Below are 18751 nucleotides of genomic sequence, written 5' to 3'. Positions count from 1 at the left end.
GCTATGTCCAAAACGGTTACTTTTCAGGAAGTGAAAAAAACACCGTAATTTCAAAAGCAGTTGAACGTAGCGTTGTCATACTTGGTACGGCATCTTTAAATGTAACCATATTCTTGCCAGTGTAATGATATAGTCCACATTTGACCAAAATCGAGTTTAAATGGACATACGTGCATATTTTACAGTAACAGTGGTCGATACGCGTTCTTCCGATCATTAATTAATGGCCAAGTCGCGTTTCATATTGACAGATGAATAGGCTATGCTCAGTTTATTAAATACGTCTCAGTTTAAATGTCTCTTGCAAACTATGAAGGGACAATGAATAAATACACTCATTGCTGACCGGCCGGCGCGTCCATATAGGCGAACTAGGCACTTTTGTAAGGGCAGCAAAATGTGTGCCAATGCCAACCGGGAATGAACAATTCACAAAATAGGCTAGGCTATGATCATATAATCATACATAATCAGAGAGTAGCCTTTTTCTTTTCGTTTTGAATTATTTCGTTTAAAGAATTTTCAAGCTTTGTGTATTGGATGTCATTCTCATGTCTGTGTGAGGCATACACTGAGTTTCGTTAAGTTAGGATGAGATGCGCTTAACGTGCAATGCAAGTGACCGCGCGGGCGCCTCCATGATTATATTGTCTGCTATATATTTGCTTCTAATATATTAAATCCACTACAGGCAATTGGCTGATGAAAAATGTATTAAAATTAAGATACAATTTATACATAACGAAATTCACTTTCAAAATTCACAAAACAAAACTTAATGAAGTGGTCAAAATCATGTCTGACCCGTCTCAAATTGTGCATCCTCTTACTCGTGCTGTTCACTTTTCATACTTTCAACAGTATAGTAGACCTACAGACTCTATTTGTACAAATTGCTGCACATTCATTTAATTCTGAATTTTGCACAAACAAGTTGAAAGGCTTCAAATCAAGTTCACGGATAATTGTGCGTGCATTTATTAATCATGATACTAAAATCATAACAAAGTATGCTGCTATGTACAAAAAAATACAGCCATTTCTGTTTTTTTCTTTTAAACAAAAAAAACAAACAAGCTGCACCCTTTTTTTTTACATTTCATCTTTCATTCCGAAATAGAATAATGAATGAACGAAAAAGTACACGGACCCAACATGGCTATAGCCTTTTTAGCCGTTATCAATCAAAATTAAGCTCGTTTTTAATTTAACTTAATTTCGTTTTTCTTTATTTAAATTTCGTTTTTCTTTATTTAAATTTCGGGTTTTTCTTTATTTAATTTTCGTTTTTTCTTTATTTAAATGTCATTTTTATTTATTTAAATTTCTTTTTTTATTTATTAAATTTCTTTTTTTTTTTTTTAGGTTTTTTTTTAGTTTTTTTTCTTTATTTAAATTATGTTTTTCTTTATTTAAAATTCGTTATTCTTTATTTAAATCTACCCTTTACTGTGTCAGTAATTTATTAGTCAGAAAAAATATTAGACTACCTTAAAAGTATTGCTTATAAGTTAACAGACCCGTGCGTTAACATCTCCACAATAAACAGTGACAATTACTTCGTCTAGACCATTTACCGGTAAATAACAGTTGTGAATATATTGCGAATATATAATGAACTTGAACAGTTGTCAAAAACAAACGTTTGCTGATACTTTACCTCACAGAGTTATTCGGCTATCCAATGCTGAGCTTCCAGAGACGCTTAGACCGGCGAGATGCCTCCACAGAGCGGGAGATACGCGGCGTGATTGACAGCTTTGACACCAAATGGATATACGTGGAAATCAGATGACATGATTTCACAATTTTTCATTGGTCATTTAGATATGTGAAGCATTCTGTATACGGAAATGAACCTGGACATCCGTCGAAAAATCTCAAAATCGGCAAAATGGACATACGCGGTTTTCATCGGACAGCGACGATATGCAGTTGTCTGCAGAAGAGATGGCACTGAGAAAAATAAATGTCCCTAAATCCCTTGCAGTTCTGATAGGATATTGGTTCTTTTCCTCTGCTTGTGGATGACTTATCTCTCATACACTTTGACATGACGCTGTAATTCCATACACCTCAGTCAGAGAGGATTTGTAGAGGATGGTCTGACATGCTGGGACATTGCCTGCAGTAGCACAAGAATGCGATCTGAGAGTATGTGGAAATGACAGGGGTCTGTTTACTCAAGTGATGAACCAGCAACTTATATGCACACATCTTTTATTTCTTTAGAATGCCAGAATAGTAGTAATAATACTACTACTAATAAAACATGATTATTCAAAAGCAAATATCTTCCCATTTTTCTCAAACATGTGCTTGGTAGAAAATACATAGTGTGCCATTAATTTAAAGTGTCATGAAACCATCAGTTCTCACTGTATCTTTTATATTGGAAACCTTGTACAAATGCACAAATTTATGTCATTAATTTCTGTAAAATAGTTCTGTCAAAAAAGGTAAAGCTTCTAAGCAATCAGTTATTTTTGTGTATAATATGCAGTCAGACGGTCAGTAAACAGACTGTGTGTGGTCTGTGATTGTGTACTGATCCAAATCACATCTGATGGTGTTCAATCATTGTCGACTTGGAAGACTTTTTAAGACATTTTAAGACATTTAAGACTTGGAAGCAGAATGCAACCCTGCGTCCCAATTTATATATTATCCATCTTAAATATTTTGAAAAAAAAAGAAAACATGAGCAGAGTTCTCGGCATGAATGGCACACTACTGGCAGATCAACACGACACTTTTTTTCCTCACCAATAGAATAGGAAGAACAGTTTTCTTGAAATTTAATTAAATAAAATGTGGAGTGTGTAAATGAGGATGTAAACTGTGACAGGAAGATTGAAAGGCTGTTTGCGGTCTGTTTCTTTCAACTGTTTTTATTTCCAGCAAATGTACTTCCTGTCTCCCTGTAGTCTTATCTTACATTGCAGACATTGCAGTTTATTTCTCTGGCCACATCTGCAGTCCTCACTTTGTGAGCAAAATGCATTTTGTGGTCCAGACTGTCCCTTTTGTGGATGAAATACATAATTATTTTCTTCACAAATTTAATTTGACATTGTGAACATGCTGGGCAGTATTTGTCCATGTGTTATTTAGTGTTATCCACAACATTTCAAGAGCTTTCACCACAAAATGGAATGTGCATTTTTAATTAATTTATGTTATTTTATATGATAACTACTATATTCAATAGCCCAGACCTCTGCATCCATCCAATAGGGGTCTGGGCTAAGCCCTGACCTCGAGCCCCTGACATCCACTTCTGAACTTCCTGTGGGCTTTTTTTTTCTTTTGCTCTCCGTAATGGAGGAGCCCACATGCATAATTTTTTGCATACTCTTTTTATTACCACTGTAATAACTGAATCCAATTAATTATCATGTGAACAAGTAAATCATGGTCACTGATTGTCACGAAACAGAAGGATTCACACATGTAAAGTGAATAACAGGTTTATTTGCAGAAGTATGAGATCACAACAGTGAAAGCAGGTAAGTAACAGTTCAGCTCATAGGATTTGATATTAAAATCCCTAGTAATCAGCACTTCCTATTTTTAAGTGGGAAGAGGGGTAAGAACATCATCAGGGTCTTCAGGTGGGCACCCTCCTTCACCGGTGTTTCGTTGATAGGCCCACGACACCTCCAGAGGGCTCAACGGCAACACCTGGCATCCTAGGTGAGCCCCCTTCTGCTCTTACCCTCCTTATTGTTTTTTTGCAGCCCAGTTGGGGTCCTTCCTCTTTATCCAGATCCACCTGCTGCCCCGCTCCGCCGCCTCCGACAGTGATCTGACGGCTTTCCTGAAGGCCTGTCCCCGAACTCCCACCCCCTTCAGGAGCCTGACTATGGATGTGGCCACAAATCCTCTGCAACCAACCTCCACCGGAAGCACCTGTGCACGCCAGCCCTGTTGTCTCGCCTCAAAAGCTATATCAGTGTACTTCAGCTTTTTCCGTTCATACACTTCTCCCACTGCAGCCTCCCATGGTACAGTTAGTTCCACGATGAACAGGGACTTCTGTGAAGTTGACCACAAAACAAGATCCTTAAGAGCTTGAGTTGCTGATCTAGGTCCACTTGCATTTTCCAGTCCCGTGCGGCGTCCAAGAGGGTGCTATCCACTCTTGCGGCTGGTTTTCCTGGGCACTGCCCTGCTCTCACGAAGGGGATAGTGGATGAGTGTCCGGATGTTGGGTGAGGGAGGGCATTGATGGAGGATCACCTTCCTTCCAGAATAGCTGCCAGTTGGCGTAGGACTTGGTTATGCCTCCAGGTGTAACAGCCTTGGGACAGACTGGTTTTGCAGCCGGTGAGGATGTGCCTGAGAGTTGCTGGGGTTTGGCAGAGAGGGCATGCTGGATCATCTCCAAACCACTGGTTAAGATTATTAGGTGTAGGAAGAACGTCGTAGGTTGCCCTGATGAGGAAGCTTATTTGGCTTCCTTCCATCTCCCACATATCTCTCCAAGTGAGCTTATGGTGCTCCAGGTTTTCCCAGGAAGTCCACTGTCCCTGCTTGGCTTGTGCCACTGCCTTTGCGCATCTCTCTGCTTCCTGTTGGTGCCGGACCTCAGCAACTACCAACTTTCTCTTCTCTGCAGATGTTTCCTTGTGCCATGTAGGTCGACTAGTCCCAAGTCCAAACCCGCCTCTTCCTTGCTGCACCTGTCCCACTGTGTCTCCATGTCTGAGAGTGGATTGTGCTTGCTCTACAGCCTCAGCTGGGGTCCACTTCCTCCCAGTTGCCAGTCTGGAAGGAGTTGTTCGTATGGCTGCATCTTGAGACTCTGCCAGGGTCATGCTCAGCCTCACTTTGGTGCACTTATATTCTTCGGTGAGGCTAGAGATAGGCAGTTCCAGTGCACCGTTTCCGTACAACCCGATGTTACTGAGGCAGCGCGGGAGTCCCAGCCACTTCTTGACGTATGCACTGACTGTCCTCTCCAGCTTCTCAACTTTGGAAAGAGGAAACTCGTACACCGTTAGAGGCCACATTAGGTGGGGGAGCAACCCAAACTGCAAACACCACAGTTTCAACTTTCCCGGAAGTGAAGTCTTGTCAATACTGACAAGGCCTTTGATGGTTTCTTCCCTCAATTGGTCACACTGCTCTGCGTCTTTGAGACTTGCATTGTACCACCGTCCTAGGCTCTTGACAGGCTGCTCTGATACCAATGGAATGGGTGTTTCATTGATGTTGAACCTCTGGTCGGTAAGCTTTCCTTTGATGATGGATATGCTCCTGGATTTACTGGGTTTCAACTTCATCCTTGCCCATGTAATGTTGGAGTGAAGCTTCGCTAACAGGCGTTTGGTACAGGCGATGGTTGAGGTCAAGGTGGTCATGTCGTCCATATAGGCGCGAATCGGAGGTAGCCACTGCCCATCCTGCCGACGCTCCCCTCCGACTACCCATCTAGATGCCCTGATGATCACTTCCATTGCCATGGTGAAGGCTGGAGGGGATATGGTGCACCCTGCCATGATACCCACTTCCAATGATTGCCATGATGTTGTGTATTCTGCAGTTGTTATGCAGAATTGCAAATCTTTGAAATAGTTTCTGACCAGATTTGTGATGGTTTCAGGCACATGAAAGAAGTTGAAGGCTGCCCATATGACCAAATGGGGGACGGATCCAAAAGCATTGGCCAGGTCGAGGAATAATACATGCAGGTCTCTTCCCTTTTTGCAGATTGTATTTGATGCCAAATCATGCTTGTGTGTTCAAGGCATCCTGAGAAACCTGGTACCCGGCTTTCTGTATCGATGTCAATCAAGTTGTTCTGTTTAAGGTAAGTATTCATTCTTTGAGCAACAATGCTAAAGAAGATCTTGCCTTCAACATTCAGGAGATTGATTTGTCGAAATTGGTCGATGTTTGAGGCATCCTTCTCCTTGGGAATTACTACTCCCCCTGCTCTTCGCCATGCTTTTGGGATATTTTGTTTCTTCCATGTCACCTTCATTAGTCTCCACAGAAACCGCAAGACACCTGGGGTGTTCTTATACAACCGGTAAGGAACTCCATTTGGTCCTGGTGGAGAGGCTGCCCTTGCCTTCCTTACTATGTTGTCAATCTCAGTCCACTTTGGGGGGCTGTTATCAAACTGGTGATCTGGTTGGGGAGTTGGCGGCATGTCTGATGGAATCTCCCTTTGTTCAAATCTTTGCTCGTCTGAGTGTATCGCTTTCAGGTGGTGCTCCAGCTCCCTCTTTGGCACCTTAAGAGATCTGCTCTTTTCCCTTGTAAAAAGCCCTTTTACAAATTTGAAGGGATCCTTGTAGAAGGATGTTCTTGTCTTCTCCTTTTTCCTGCGTTGAGTTCGAAGGTTTTCTGCTCTCCGTAATCTTCCCAGGCGCCCCTTCAGCTCTGCTTGCAGGAGGTCAATGCCTTCTCTCTCTTCCGGTGACGATTTCTTCCATCGTTTCCTCAAATCCCTCCTCTCTTTGATAAGGTGCTCAATTTCCTGTTGCCTCCTAGACTTGGGAGAGGTTGGTGTTTCCTTCCTTTGCTCTTTTGTTCCGAATCTTTCTGCCCCATGGAAGTAGATCAGATCACTCATTCTCTCCAGTTTCTTCTCCGCTGTTCCTCTGATTCCTTCCAGGATCGCGCCTAGGTCTGCATCGACCGTTGCCCACTCGTTCTTGCTGCTGGACTTTGGCCACTTTACTTGGGGTCTGTGGCCTTGGATCTTCTCCTCTATAACAGGCCGTGACTGGTTTTGTCCCAGGTTCTCAGATGTGGTGCTTGAATTACTATCAGCCATTGGGGTACTGATGCTCATTGGACTGTGGGTTGATTCCGGCCGCTGAACTTCACTTGCCTGATTTGACCTTTCTCTCAAAAGATAATGGTCAATGCGAGGTCCTGACCTTGCCTCCTTCAAGCACTTCATCTGCCCTTGATGTATTTTAAGGCCTCTGGTAAATGTTACCTTGGACCAGCCACAGCTGCAAGTTTGGAGTTATTGTCTTGCAGCTGATGATGTTAGTGCCGTGCTGATTATTCGCTTTGTCGTTGTCATGTTCTTTCCAGGGTCCGTTACCGTGTAGTCAGTTAACGAGTCATCTTCCGCCCCCGCTCTCGTAGACTCAAGGGGTATTTTCCTCTTTGGACTTTTTGTAGCCATGAGGGGTGACTCCTATTCACTTATCATGGTGACAGAGCCTGCCGTCATGGATAGCTAGTCCATGACAGCCCCGTTGGGGTCTTTTCCTCCTGTCAGCTGTCTTTCCACGCCGTCACATAGTCTTTCCCTAGTCGTCAGCTGCACTTTCACAGCAGTCATTGGATTTCTCCATATTATCAGTTCAGCTCATAGGACTTGATATTAATATCCCTAGCAATCAGCACTTCCTAATTTTAAGTGGGAAGAGGGGTAAGAAAGTCATCAGGGTCTTCAGGTGGGCACCCTCCTTCACCGGTGTTTCGTTGATAGGCCCATGACACCTCCAGAGGGCTCAACGGCAACACCTGGCGTCCCAGGTGAGCACCCTTCTGCTCTTACCCCTCCTTATTGTTTTTTGCAGCCCAGTTGGGGTCCTTCCTCTTTATCCAGATCCACCTGCTGCCCTGCTCCGCTGCCTCCGACAGTGAGTAACAGAAGAATATTGAGTACTGGATGGATTACTGCATGGATATCTGGATGATAACGGATATTATCTGATGCAGGTTACGAAATGGGGATAGAGGCCGATGACTGAAGACAGATGAATTAGCAGATGACTGAAGATGGATGCAGGAAACAGATGGCTGAGGGTAAATCGTCTAGGAAGATATCACAAAGGTAAGGAGTCAGGTAGTGTTCTCTGAAGGAACGACGAGATCAGACAATGGTGAACTGCAGTGAAAAGAGTTAAATAGTGCTGGGTGATGATCAGTGAAGATTGGTAACAGGTGACGGTGATTAGTACTCTGGTGACTGGGAATGAGTGGGTGGAGTGTAGAGGTCTGGTGCTGTCGATGTTGTTGACTCTGTGACACTGATTAGAGACTGACACATTGTACAGCTAATACCCAGATCTCTGATATGGGCAGGTGCAGACTACTGGCTACATCAGTGGAAATGTTTTTTTTTTTGTGTGAAAGCAATTAGCACTAACTTGACCATTTCCACAGCCTATTTTACACACATCTCTCATTTAATGGAACATTATCAATACAATGGGAGTTCACAGTCTAGCAAGAAGAGGAGCTGGTGTCTGCAAAAAAGGAACCATAAAATGATTTTGCTTAACTAGTGTGGAAGAAATTTTATTTTTAACTTTGATTTTAATTAAACACAACTATATGTATTCTCCTTACATGGATAACATGGATTTATGCTTTTGAATACTGAATGTCTCTGACACTTGGGCCAGAATTACTGTGTGTCTGGAAATAACAAAAGGGGAAATAAAATTTGACAGGTGTCCAGTTTTCAAATCCAACCTTATGATCGAGGTATCCAAATTTGCTTCTAATGTTGAAGATTTTATCATTTAGAAAATAAGTAATTTAGCTATATATTTGTACACTATTATTTCCTCTGTATGACTTTGGTTTGACTTTTGGGGGCCTAAAGAAAGGTCGGAATACATTCTATTTTAGTTTGTCACATGGTACAAGATATTTCTCAAAATATCTATAGGATGCATTGAGAAGCTGGGATCTGGAGCCGCTCGGCTTTGTTGTAAAATAAAGTCTAATATTTCTAGCATCAAATATCTCTGAGAAGTGATTTCCCAAAAAGACTGAAACCACAACAAATTGGCACCTCAAATGGGACTCGAACCCCAGTCTTCTGCGTGACAGGCGGAGATACTGTCCACTATACTAACGAGGAAAGGTGGACACAGGGAAGAGAAAAAGGAAGGCTTAGATCTCTGGCAAAACAACTCCAAATTCTAATTAAGGGTACAATAAAGGTCAATATGTGCCCTGGGCCTCACAAGACTTTGAAGGGTTGGTCACTTGCCTCCCAAACATTCATGAGGGAGCTAGAAAGTGGATCAGAGTGTTTGAAGAAAAAAACAATGGGCAAATTATTATCTGTGGGGGACATTAAAGCACTTCTGGCAAAAGTTGTAGGTGGATCAAAAATGGAAGAAATCCTCCAAGATTCTGAATTAGACAGAGCTGCTGACTCTGGATCTCCCTCCTGGGACTGTTTTTGATGAATTCCGTCCAGCAGTATGGCAGGCACTGCGTGATGAGTATCCAACCAGAATAGACCCGAAGGCATTAATAGGGGAACAACTGTGAGATACAGAAAGCCCAATTGCATATATACAGAGACAATTAAATAGATGGAAGCAAGAGACTGAAGGGAATCCAGAAGGAGACCCATTAATGGCTACATTGTTCAGAAATGCTGTGGTAGATGCTATGCCACAAACAGTAAAGAGCAAGCTGGAGGATGTGGTCGGTTTAAATTCCAAAACACACAAAGAGTTTTGTGACCATGTGACTCATGCTGTAGAACAATGCAGAAAGAATGAACAGAAATTAAAAATTCAAGAAAAAGAGCTACATAGAAAACTGACTCAGTTACAGCTTGAACATCTGACAAGCAATAATAAGAAAAAGATTCAAGCTACTGTAAAAAAAGAGAAGAGTCAGAACAAATGACAGTAATGGCTCCTATGAATACTCCACTATCAACTATGCAGCTACCCCCACCTGTAGCAATACCTCCAAATATTTAATATAAATTCTCGGGACAAATTTGTAGCTAATTCCTATGACTTATCAGTTATCATGCAGCTAATTCCTATGACTGCTCCAGTTTGCCTACAAACTAAAAATAATTGTACCAACTGAGTTATGGTCTCAACATGACACCGATGTGGGATTAGTTAAATCAGCTAGCCCAATAACAATACAACTCAAGCCAGGTGTGCGCCTGCCTCGTAAATCACAGTACCCTTTAAGGCCTGAAAGAGAAGCAGGCATAAAAGATACAATTGAAGGTCTGGTAAAATCAGGAGTGTTAATAGAAACAAATAGTTACTGTAACACTCCAATTTTACCTGTAATTAAAGCAAACAAATCCAAATGGCGCCTTGTACATGACTGTCACGATTCACACAGGGAACAGACGAGATGGTAAGTTTAATGTGTTTATTTAGCAGAATGGATCGGATCCAGAGATGAATGGTGAGTAAACCGAAATTAGATAAACAATGGAAGCTTAGCTGAATGATAATCAAGTCTCTCTTTCTCTTTGCAGATGATGAAGATGAAGGCTCAGAAGATGGATGGTAGACAGGCTGATGAGGATCGTCTCAGGTAGGTTTTCAGGTAAGTCTTGTAGGAAGGGAGTCTGTGTGTCTTGTATTGACATGTATTGACGAGACCAGACGAGGAGAGAAGGGAGAGTGCTGAATATATAGGGCTTGTTAACGAGGGAGTGCAGGTGATGATGACGATGGCTGATAGAGTGCAGGTGTGCAGGTGTGCCAAGGAGGATGATGGGAAGTGTAGTGCACACACAGATGAGGAAGACAGACGGTGAATGTGACAATGACTTATGAGCAATTAATGAAATAGCAGAAGATTGGCCAGCTGATGTTCCAAACCCACATACGCTGTTAACAAATGTACCTCCTGATGCTAAATATTTCACAGTAATTGATTTATGTAATGCCTTCTTCAGTTTACATGTGGAAGAAAAAAGTGGTTATTTATTTGCATTTTCATATGCTAATAAACAATATACTTACACTCAAATGCCACAGGGATTTAAACATTCTTCACATATATTCAATCAAGTTCTTAAGGCTGATTTGGAGGACCTTATGCTAGACAGCACTTTGATACAATATGTAGATGATTTGATGATTTGTTCATCAACACAGTGTCACAAAGATTCTATAAAAGTACTTACAAAATTAGCCCAAGGGGGACACAAAGCATCCAAAAATAAACTACAGTATTGTTAGCCACAGGCAGTGGTGGAAAGAGTACAAACAAAATTGTACTCAAGTAAAAGTATTGCTACTTAAGTAATAATTTACTTGAGTACAAGTAGAAGTACTGAAAAATAATATGACTCAAGTAAGAGTAAATAAGTAGTTTGCTTAAAAACTACTCAAGTAACTATGTTACAAAGTACTTTAGTATCATTTTTCTATTTTTACACAAAATGGGGAGATAACAATAATGGGGCGCTAAACACTATCATGTCATCTTTTTCATTCAGACTGGAAGCCCAGATTCATCCCTCATGCAGAAAGTCCACAAGTGAGATTCAATTTACCATATGATTTAGGAGAGAGCATTTGATAAGTAAATTCTGATTTAAATATTCTATGAACTTTACCTGGGAAGGGCTGATCATGGCAAGATTCGCTGCGACTCAATAGCAGCTCTTAAAAGAGCTATTGAGTTTGATATTGTAGAGCTTTTTAAAAAAAGGACTAAGTAGTCCTGCAAAACAGAAAGGAAGGTAATTTTAATACATTACTTGCAAGTAGTCAGTTTATATATAACTATATGTAGCCAGTGGCGTCAGGTACCGGAGGGAATGGTAAGAAAGCACCAACAATTAAACTAACGTTCGACTACGCCACCCGGTATATACCGGGAACTACCAGCCCCAGGACAGGGGGCGCACAGGTTCGTTATCGCAAAATGGGTGAGCAGAGAGACATAGTCCAGGGAGTACAAAAGATGAAGCAGCTTTATTCAAATACAAAATTTAAAACCATCAATATGTTAACATCAAGGGCTCAATATTCACATGTCAAAAAAAGAAAGAAAAGAAACAACACTTTACAAAACTTCCATATAAAGAAAATAAAAAAACACAAAAAAATACAAATACACAAGAAATCTTAAGGGAGGGAGATGGACTGCTGTGACCCTCAATCCACACACCACGCTTAATACCCACACCTGGTGGGGTATTAAGACCTGGTGAGGTCACTCAAATAAGCACGGCACTCAACGTGAACCCCGTTAAACAGCAGCTAAACCCCTCCTCTGTACACTTTCTCCCCCACTCCGTCCCAGACGAAACAGTCAATTCACAAACAAAAATATAATAAGAATACACAAAGACAATATTCAAATCAATCTGGTCTTGTACTCAAATTAAATTTTAAACCTACAAAATAAATGACATCACATCCCGTGCACACGAAAACAGGCACGAAAATAAAACAAAAGGAAAAATAACAACGATTACAATTGGTTTGACTTTTGATGATTACAAACAACACAAACCAAAAACATTAAACCAAAGAACAGCCGGCCAGAAAACAGCCACGCTTCTCACGTTGCTCTCACTCCTCGGCGAGCAATTCTCTGCGCCCAAAGTTGTAAACACACACAAAGTTTACTATAACAAAAGTTGACCGGAATAAGCCCAGGCAAGGCAGCAGTGCGTTACGTCAACAGACGCGCATCTCGTCCCGCAATATAGAGGTGAAACCCTTGCTCTCGTCACTCAATCGGAAACGTTCTCAGTGCAGCACTATGCGTGTTCGCTGGCCTCAACATGCCGCTGGTTGCTCGTCAAAGAACTCAAAGCCCGGGGCAGCCTGTGCACGGCCGCACAGAGCCGAGACGGCACTTCAGCTACTCTCCCATTCATAAATGGCGGCCTCTGTAAAGGGGCGGTATAGGTGTCGACGCATCCCAAGTGACAAAAACCTCCCCATTTTATACCATGACACCAGACTGCTGATAGGTTCAATGTTTTCACATGACACTGGCCAATGATCAACACGGGTACACTTCACCCTGCTACATTCCACACCCCCATTATGAATCGTCGCCCCGACGATTAGTCCCCAGCCCCAAGAGACTCATCTCTGCCGTGGGACCTAGCGAACACTGAGGGAGACCCTTATTACGAGTCTTCTTGCCATGACGGCTACACAACGAGAAATACGAGACACTTGTTACAAGTCCTCTTGCCATGACGGCTATACAACGAGAAACGAGTGATACACAAGTTCTCTGCCTTGACGGCTACACAATGAGAAACACTGGTTACAAGTACTCTTGCCATGACGGCTATACAACGAGAAACACTGATTACAAGTGCTCTTGCCATGACGGCTATACAACGAGAAACAAGTGATACACAAGTTCTCTGCCTTGACGGCTACACAATAAGAAACACTGGTTACAAGTGCTCTTGCCATGACGGCTATACAATGAGAAACACTGGTTACAAGTGCTCTTGCCATGACGGCTATACAACGAGAAACAAGTGATACACAAGTTCTCTGCCTTGACGGCTATACAATGAGAAACATTGGTTACAAGTGCTCTTGCCATGACGGCTATACAGCGAGAAACAAGTGATACACAAGTTCTCTGCCTTGACGGCTATACAATGAAAAACACTGGTTACAAGTGCTCTTGCCATGACGGCTATACAACGAGAAACAAGTGATACACAAGTTCTCTGCCTTGACGGCTACACAATAAGAAACACTGGTTACAAGTGCTCTTGCCATGACGGCTATACAACAAGAAACAAGTGATACACAAGTTCTCTGCCTTGACGGCTACACAATGAGAAACACTGGTTACAAGTGCTCTTGCCATGACGGCTACATATGACTGAGAACAGCCAAATAATTCCCGCAATGCAAAAATAACTTTAGTGCCATCCCCCTGTTCAACACTAGGGCGATGCCATAAGTTTGAACTTTTGTTTCACTGTTTTGATATAAAATAACAAGCTTTTAGCTGATGGGTGTTGGGGAGGTGGTGTATAAGGGTAATAATGAGGGTCTGAAAAAAGGTGAATGGTGGGACTGGGGCCTAAAGAACTGAAACATCTGGAGCATTAACACCCTCTTCTCTTCTGCTCTCTTTGCATCAGCTTCCATCTTCTTCATTTCAAAATCAAGATGTTTCCTTTCCAGCTCCATTCTATTTCTCTCCATCTCTTTCTCCCATTTAAAATGCTCCCTGTCGTAGTCATGGGTGTTCTCATTTTGCAGGAGACGGTCCAGACCCTTGTCCTTTGCCTCCATTATCTGTGTTTTTCGCCCCTTTCTTCGGCAATGTGCTGCAAAGACAAAACATTTATTTCAGCAAATTCCGATGTTAAAACCTATAAATACCGGGAACATTCAATGCTACAGTGATTCATTTAAATTAATTTGGTAAGAGCTATATAAAGATAAATTAATGGTTTGTGAATATACATTTAGGATATTTGTTTTGGTTACATCTGTGTGCCTGGCAATGTCAGTGCCCAACGCAATGTGCCAAAGTTCAGTTTAGTGATGCACCTGTTAAGAAAATTATGAGCTCTCATAATTCCTTTTATTTTTATTCTCAATTAAAGTGATGCTGTGGTGTGTAGTCTGTATATTATGCTGTAATGGTGGTAGGCTACTATAAGCAGGGTGAGGGAGACTTGCCGTGGGATTTTGTGAGTGCAGGTTTATTGCCGTCCACCACAACATAGACCAGACAAGCCTTGTTTCAAAAAACAATAAAAGTTATTATGGGAGCTAAAATACAATTTCCTGCTCGTAGCAGGTGCATCACTGAACTGAACCTAGTGTGTGGTAGTGTTGTTGCCTCCGACACACGCATGTAGCCAAAACAAGTATCGCCCAAAGGTACATTCACAAAATATTGATACTTTATTGATACTAATATTGATATTGATAGTATCATAGTACAGCTAACCATATCATCCATTCGCTCCTAAGTAACTACCTACATTTGTGTACCTTATTGAAAACTATTACCAACATGAGAGCCCACCTTGTGGCTTGGGTTCAGCAAGAGGAGGAGGTGGAGGTGGAGGTGGGGGTGGGGGTGCTTTAGGGGCTGAGCCATGACTGGACGCCTCATCCTCTGCATCATTTTCCCTTGAGGTGTAGTGATCCTTAGGGCTCTCAGATGAACTTGCTGAATACAAAAGAAAATAGAGCAGGTTCACTCAGTAATGATTTATGTAAGCAATAAGGTACGAGAGGCTGTGCTGTATCGAGAATAAGTAACGGCTGAAGGGCGTTGTTAGGCACGACGCGAAGCGGAGCACTTGCACTTGTCTCGAGTACCTTATTGCTTTTATAAAACGGTTACCACACAATACAACTATTAAAGCTGAAAAACATGTATCTATGCAACTTTTATGAAGTAAAATCACTAAAAGCCTTCCTTCCGCTGGAAAAAATAGTCCCTGACCGTAAACAACAACAAAAGTTACATACATTATTTCGCCAATAGATGGCGGCAAAGACTGTCTTTATGAGTGAGTCAGTCAGTAGAGAAGACTTTTACATTGAAAGGAATCAAACTTGTGAACACGGAGAAGGAAGACGCAACTGACAGATGACTATGGGCACGGAAAAAACCCTTAACTGTTAAAAGGACAAGATATCGCAGCGGACATTCAAACGGATTTTTTTTAAATTATGAATATGACTGACCTGAAGGAAAATGCTATATCTACTGTAAATGCAGGTACACTCGCAACTCGATCTCTCACAATACTCTACTATAGCTTCAATGAACAATATCAATGAGATCAAACATGCGTTTAAGTTACTAAGAATGGTTGCTAGGGGTGTTGTGTAGTGATACATAGAACAGTTGGGTGAAGCGGTGATAGCAGTGTTTTATCGTGAATAAAGCACAGCTATTGACCAATTAGAATCAAGGATTGGAACTAACCGTTTTATAATATGCTTCTACTTATTTCTTTATTTAACTATAGAGAAGATACAATGTCTACATATAAATTAACAACACAATATAGCGTTACAGTATTATGTAGTGTACAGGCCAGTGTAGGCTGCTTACCACAGTCAGATTCCTCATCTGAACTCCCCCCGTTATCCATCCTTATGTCTCCGGGGTTGTTCATAGGTCGGCAACCTGTAAAAAAACAACATAAAAAAAAACAATAGAAAACTAATGTAAAGCTACTGTGCTTTGCTATGGATCAACAATTGGCAAGTGGTTGTCTAAATTGTGTGGCATTACTAAAGTTAGCATACAGTTAACGTTACTGTACGTTATGCTAAACTGGCTTGTACTGTAGCATATGTTTGCATAATGTTAACTTTACAGTAACTTACTATAGCCGCTGAAACGGAGAAACGTTATATAGCGGCTAAACTGGCTAATTACTGTACCATATGTTAGCTAACGTTAGAAGGGAAATGTTGATTAATCTTACAGAGAACAGCGTCCAGTTCATCAAAATAAGAACATTTAATGGGGCTTGATCTGGTCTTCTTGTAGTTTTTGAGGCTATCACGGTACTTTCTTCGCAGGTAGTCCAACCTTTCTTTACACTTGGTCCAATCTCCAAAGTCCTGTATAGACGGGCACCAGAGGACGAGGTCTTTGTGAATAAGCTCCCAAATGGTGTGGTTGTGCACCATTTGTTTAAATTGCCTTTGGTAACGTGGTTCACCCCAAACGTCGATTAAATAGAGTGTCTCCTTCCGCGTCCAATGTCGGGTTTTCTTTATAGCACTAGCAGCCATTTTGAGAAACAAGGAAGCGGATGTTACGCAAAGCCTGCGTTATATACGGGTTCCGGGAGATAAGTCAGTAAATTCGAGTAAAATCACAGACTTCGCTTATCCCGTGCGAATGCGCCACATGAAATTCAGACGTGGGTGGGTAATTTTAAATTCACACGAGGTCCCCAGATAATACTAATCCCGTGTGAATAGGTCGTATGATGACATTCTATGCATTTGTTTACTAAGGTATGCCAATCATAAGTAGAGTGCCACCCACAGGCTGAATACCGCAAGGACATTAAAATTCTGCCAAAAGTGTGACTGATGTGTTCAGCGATAAGGATACAAAGCTTACAAAATGTTTATCATAAACTAGCGCTAAGACCCAGAATCTGCCCTACCTAAATTTACGCTCACCAATGAAAATGAATGGGATCATGTAATTTTGTTGATGCATATCGCTGGTAGTGTGATCTCTGGGCTCGGGACGAGTGACACTTAGTGAATGAAAGGAGGCGTGACTATGTAGTACTGCAGTGTGCATGAACTTGTGAGACTTGTTTGAGATGGTATCTTGTATCAGTGTATAGATACTGTGGAAAAGCGGTATTGAAACATTTAAAATATTTCAGTACAGATATGTATCCAGACAACAGGATGTTGTCGTTCTTATCTTTAATTGGGGCAGACTGGTTCTTGTTTCCACCACACAGCCGTTTAGTGATCTTATATACAGCACTGAATTGACCTCTCTTTGTGGCACACTCAGCCTTGCAATATATCTCCTCTACAAAGGCTTTTTTAACCTTCCTGGCACTCTTCTTCACCCTCCTTATCTTTGGATTTGTAGGCTTTCTGGACTTGCTCTTGGATCCTTGGTGACTTAATGCTGAGCATCTTGACTTTAAGTTGTTTCCTTTCCTCTATTTTCACCCAAGTTCTAGGTGTTAACCACTCCTTATGTTTCCTCTTCCTATAGCATAAGATTTTAATAGATGTCAATATCAATATAGGTCTTCTTAAAATGGCCTCCCCACTTGGTGTTAAAGGGATAGTTCGCCCAAAAATGATATTTAACCCATGATTTACTCACCCTCAAGCTGTTCGAGATCCATAAGTCAATCTTTTTTCAGACGAACACATTTTCAGTTATCTTAGAAAATGTCTTAGATCTTTCAGTGGTTATAATGTGAAGCTATGGGGTCCACATCGTTCAAGTCCCAAAATGTGCATGCATCCTTCTCAAAAGTAATCCATCCGGCTCCAGGGGGATAAACGAAGGCCTTCTGAGGGTAATCCGTGTGGTTTGATTATGGCAATTTGGCATGATACATTTGCCTGACATAATACAAAGATAATCAATACAATAACATAAAATGCTCAGAGATAAAGAGTAAAAGATGTACCTGATGTAAGATGCTGGAGACAATAAAGACAGCGAGTGTGACTGCACAATAACTGCTGTACTGAAGAACACAGAACCTCGACTTGTTGCTGGTGTCCACACAAAGGAACTGGCCCAGCCAATGTAGCAGCTGGTAAAGCGCTCTAGCGGCAACACAATACATTACATCTCCCCTTCTTCAGCTTATTTGTGGGGATACCATAGATAGCAGACTAAATAACGGAAGGTTTCTTAGCCCTCTGGGGCCTAAGGTGTTTTTGGGGTCCTTGAGATGTTTTGACATGCCCTGACATTTGTGCTTTTTTCAGTTGCTTATAAACATATTAATGGCAAAGGTGTAATTACACTCTATTTACCTACCATCTAGGGCTACCATAATATGTGAGCAACATGTATGTACATGTTTGTATTTTTGAGAGAATAATGTTTATGTATGGTTATTGAAAAAACTAAAAATGAAAGTTTCTGAAATAAGGCCACAAAACACATACTAAATATGTTTCCACAAGACTTCTGAATAATGCATTTTGTCGCCTAGAGTTTTTTCTTCAAAATGATGTGAAAATCATCCTGCCTAATCATTCACATAAAACAATACATTGATTTAAATTTTGTAAGACACTTTTTGTTTGGAAAGGCAATATGCGTAGGGGCGTGAATGATCCAAACACCATCATGAATAATGAGTGGTTCACACCTGAGAAGACACCGAGCCTTTCATTCAGGTGTGTCACTGAGCCACAAGAAAGAATGCAAGGACAAAATATATATATATTGTTGTTGTTTTATAGTTGTTGTTTTTTTTTCCACAAATTGTGCTTGCAAATTGTAGAATATCCAAGGTAAACATTTCTAGTAATTGTGCAGTTAATTGTTCTCATAC

Source organism: Abramis brama, assembly GCF_963993115.1.
Source record: "Abramis brama genome assembly, chromosome: 12".
Lineage (NCBI taxonomy): Eukaryota > Metazoa > Chordata > Actinopteri > Cypriniformes > Leuciscidae > Abramis > Abramis brama.
The sequence above is the reverse complement of the archived record's forward strand: the minus strand, read 5'-3'. Positions refer to the sequence as shown.